The sequence below is a fragment of the Orbicella franksi genome, chromosome 7 (assembly GCF_964199315.1).
Source record: "Orbicella franksi chromosome 7, jaOrbFran1.1, whole genome shotgun sequence".
NCBI classification, from domain to species: Eukaryota; Metazoa; Cnidaria; class Anthozoa; order Scleractinia; family Merulinidae; genus Orbicella; species Orbicella franksi.
Genome location: NC_138151.1, coordinates 31,881,920 through 31,886,924, shown reverse-complemented (window position 1 = coordinate 31,886,924; position 5,005 = coordinate 31,881,920).

The window sequence follows — 5,005 nt, the reverse complement described above, 5'->3', positions numbered from 1 at the left end:
CCCTACGCCTGTTACTACAGTGACTATACCTTACATTAAGGGCACTTCTGAGACCATCTCGCGGATCCTACAGCCCTACAACATTCGTGTAGCCCACAAACCTACAACTACGTTACGACACTTACTGACCAACGTGAAAGACAGAGACGAACCTAACGACAGACAGGGAGCAGTTTACAAGATCAAATGCTCCGACTGCCAGGCTTCCTACATTGGTGAGACTGGCAGAAACCTTAACACGAGACTGACTGAACACAAACGAGCCACGAGAAATGGTGATGCCAACAATCACATTGCTGTACATCATCAACTGACAAACCACAACATTGACTGGGACTCTGCTCAGTGCTCAACCTACAGTACAAACTATTTTCAACGACTGACTCTGGAAAGCTGGTACACTAACCTAGAACAAACGCCTCTTAACAGATGTCAACAACTACCGGCGCCTTACAAACGACTTATCCACGACAGAAACGAAACCGACAAACGGACTTCTAACAGACCGACTTAACAATACACGGATCAAAACCGACCTACTTGACTAACAATAGACGGATCGAAACCCACCAATGACTGATGACAAACTTTACACGAGTCTTTCAGCCAATACCATCATGGCTATACTGACCAATCACGTTCAACAGACCAGACTTATAAGATCATCGACTGACAAACACTATTCACTTGACTCTGAAGGTGACTTCCGCTCAGGTTGTCGAAACGTCAGTCACCAACAACAGTTCTTTTCAGAACTACACTCACCCGGACGATCACACTTTACGAACTAAGGATGTACTTATGTCGTTTCCAGTTTTCCCTTATTAAATTGTCGGCGATACAGAATTACTTTAAGATCGCATAGACCTGTACTGGAATGTAAGCATTCGTGTAGATGTTTACTTAGGTCTCTTTATTGGCAGTCAGTAACGATTAACCGACAACCAAACTTTAACTCGATAAATATTTACTACTTTGAGTGGCGTACTCAGTTTTAAATTTGATGCGTTCAACCCTGATTTGCTTTTAGTGTGTGTAACACTTCCTTTGCGTACTGCTACTTTTCTACTGAAATTGATGAGCCTATTGTAGATCTAAAACCTACATAAACGACGATTCTCATTTGAAGACGGTTTAGCTTGCTAAGTAAAGTTCTACATTCTACAAAGCTAATGCAAAAAGGTCAACCTGTATTGTGAACCCTCAAACAGTTTTGCCATTTCAGGGTTGTTACGTGACAATAGACACGCACGTATACTCAACGACAGGAGACTAGTAAAAGAAAATTGTGGAATTGAGAGGCACTAAAGCATCACACCTATCTTATTTCCTTCGTCCTTTCTCCTGGCAGATTTTTGAGGTCACGCGTAACAAGAGTGCCCTGTAACACAGCACACCATTTTCTCAGTAGCGACGCCGTGTCCTCACAAAAAACAAATATAGCGGAAAGCGGCGGACTACAGGTTAAAGGAAGGATTGAAAGAACATAAAAAATTGGCGTCTAATAGAATACGCCTCTTAATATTTTAAGAGAGGCAATGGCATCTCAGGCAAATCAATTGCTGATCACATTGTCACGCAACACAATTTAGGGGCGTGATTGAGGAACAAGTATGTTCACTGGCCTGAAAATCGTATCTTCATCAAGGTAAAAAGTAGCAATGCGATGAAGATCCAAAGGGACCAGCCTACTGAGAATTCCAAAGCTAGGAATGAATCTGTTAATTTACGTTTTCAACGATTTCAGTTTAATTTAATAATGTCTACTCAGTTTATTCCGAAGCTCGAGTGAAATACTTAATCATAAAGTAAGAAACATGAATAACGTCTTACTAATATACACCGATTCTTGAATATCCCATATCTCAAACTTTATCGTGAATGGAAATTTCGCATATGAAAATAGTACAGCAAAGCAGGCAAGTGTTTACTAGTGGTAGTGATACTGCAAAGTTAACCGCGACGTTCCTTGTTTAATTTAATTATAGTTGTTGTCTATGTTTTAAAGATATCCCTTCCATGTTTCACGAATTTTGTATTTCCATTGCTTGAGTGGCTATCTGTACTCGTTATAACAAAAGTATTAGCTATATTGCATAAGATCCATGTCAAAAAGGATCCATCGAAGCCATAGTCAAGTTCGCTACCGTGTGAAATAGTTTGCGTGACTCTTGATAAAGCACTGGTGCTATTGTAAAAACAAACAGATTGGTGAATTGATAAGCTGAGTGGTAAAAACTTGTTTGAAATTCTTTACCTTAGAAGATTTAGTGGAAATGTATAAAATGAAAAAATAGTCGGAACAATAGCAATTGCGCAATAATCAGGCAATAATTAATAATTGAATAATTAAGTCGGATATGCGTCAAAATGACCTCACGGAACATTCTCTCAACGGAACAGTTTTTGCGTGCCACCTACAATTTTTTCCAGGCAAGTAGAATAAAAAACCTGCTTTTATTTGGTTATATTTATTTACTTGACTGAAATATAACAGGTAACATTTGACAAGTTCAAAGTTTGCTAATATTAGCCTTATCATTTTAGGTCCGTAAATGGTTCAGCTTCCGAGGGTTAACTATTTTGTAAAAAACAACATTTTAAAACAAAATTTAGCCCCGAGTAAAGTTTAAGAGATGGCCCACAAACTGTGTAAAGGACATGTTAAGACAACGTTTGGTACGTCCATACGAGCATGTTGAACATGTGCCAAATTTCAAGCCTCATGGCCCCCGCTGAAGGCCCTGTGACCGAATTTTCAAGTTTTGCAAATTTCGAAGAAAGGAAAAGGAAATCGAACCTTTTGGTGTCATTTCCGAAAATAGTTAGCCAAATGGGTTCTTTTGGTCAAATAAGAAAAAAATCGTTATTTTTCTTCTGTCGGCCGTTTCTCGATATTTTCGGATTTACGCTCTTAAAGAGTCTCTAGATAGTGTCCTGATATCTTGTTACCACAGTGATGGTGGGGGTCTTAGGGTTTTGGCCCTATTCACAAAAAAATAATAATAAAATATTTTTAAAATGAAAATAATGAAAATGACTTTAAACAATTAGCCTATAAGGGGGCATCAAGCTTGCATTTTAAAGACTTTCACTAAAAAAGTTAACGTTAAAAAGCAACGACGTTTCGACCGCTCGACGGTCATTTTCAAGTTGAAAAGTAAAAGTTTTGCATGCGCCCAAATATATACAATCGATTATAAGAATGCTACTGAGACACTGACTAACACTCTAAAATATTTACATACTCATGCCGCAATTTTCTTGTATTCTTTCTATGTAAATATTTTAGAGTTTTAGTCAGTGTCTCATTAGCATTCTTATAATCGATTGTATATATTTGGGCGCATGCAAAACTTTTACTTTTCAACTTGAAAATGACCGTCGAGCGGTCGAAACGTCGTTGCTTTTCAACGTTAACTTTTTTAGTGAAATCCGTTTCTCAAAAAATTTGTTGATTCGCATTTCAAAGAAAAATTTAAAATTTCACTCCTTTTTCCCTCTTAAATGATGCTAGAATCCATCTAGTTTAAGATTATATATGTATTTTACGCTTAATTATTCATGCGCCGCTAAAAATAGCCGCTTTTGAAGGCTAGTACATTATTTGTTTTTGGTTGCCATGGCAACCACAGGTAATGCAATCGTTTTGGCGCGTTTCATTTCTCCAAAATTGTACAAAAACTCATTCCACTTGATCCTGAGACCCTTGAGTCCAGTCCCAGATCCTTCGAGTTTAAATTTCCACTAATAGGAAGCCCGGTTATAAAGCACTCAGTCTTCACAGATCGAGCGGGGAAAAATTAACGCCCGGGCGGAGTGTGGGGGTATTCAGCGGACACACTTTTATATAAAAATACGTTGTGTAAGTGATCCCGTAACACTAAAGGACATCTCACTTGCACATACGTAATAAGACACACTTTTCCCGCGTAAAATGTAAATATGGCGAGCAAAGTAGACGAGGAATATCTCCGTCTGCATTTGGATGATTATAGAAAGGAAAATGGCTATGTCTTTGGTTTTTTCGAGTATGAACTTAAAGAATTTCTTGAAGAGTATATGTCTTCGAATTCAAGCTGCTTTGTTCTGTCAGATCGCCATAGTAAGGAATCTTACTTGCAGGAGGAATGCGAATTTGTGCAAGATTTGCCGAGATGATGACGGAGAAGACTGGGTGGGCTGCGACGGGTGCGCCCAATATTTCCATGCGAACTGCCTCGGTGTCAGTTATTCCAAAGTCCTCTCACAGCCATTCTTCTTTTGCCCTCATTGACAACCATTTTTATAGTTGATTGCATTATAAACTAGCCCCAGATTATTTGTCTTAGACAAGATTTTTGTTTTTAAACCAGTCTTAATTCCATTTGTAAATTCTTGAGCCTCTTACCAGTTGTTTTGAACACGGCGTAACATTATATCGATTCCATGTCAGTAAACCTGTGTATAACACTCCTGTACGTCTCGAATTCGTCTTTAATTCTAACGATTCACTTAAAACCAAAATAACAAATACAGAAATTAATAAATACAAACTTAAACTTAAATAAACTGAAAATACAACAATACGAAAAACAACAAAAAATAGAAAGGAAAAACGAGATTACTTACAAGATCTGTAAGGCACTCCGGAACTGACAACGACTGAATACAACTAAAAAACTACAACGCTTTTAAACGGAATTTTGAACTAAAAGAATAAACTTAACGAGGTTACGTAATAAACAATAGACGATTACATAACACGACGTGAAGAAACTAATTTGCATTTAAAACTGCACAAAAAAGGCACGCAAAAAATTTACCTTTAACAGCAAAGACAAAACAAAATAGAAAAGGCGACCAAAAACGGAAAAATTTAACTCTCGTGGCTACATAGCCCCCCCTAATGGACTAGTAAAGTCTACAGTTCATTACTATAGTGTAACTATACTCAGCCACGAGAGTAAGTCCTCTTGATCATTCTTCACACTGTGGATTTTCTGGTGAATTCAGTTTCTTCAAT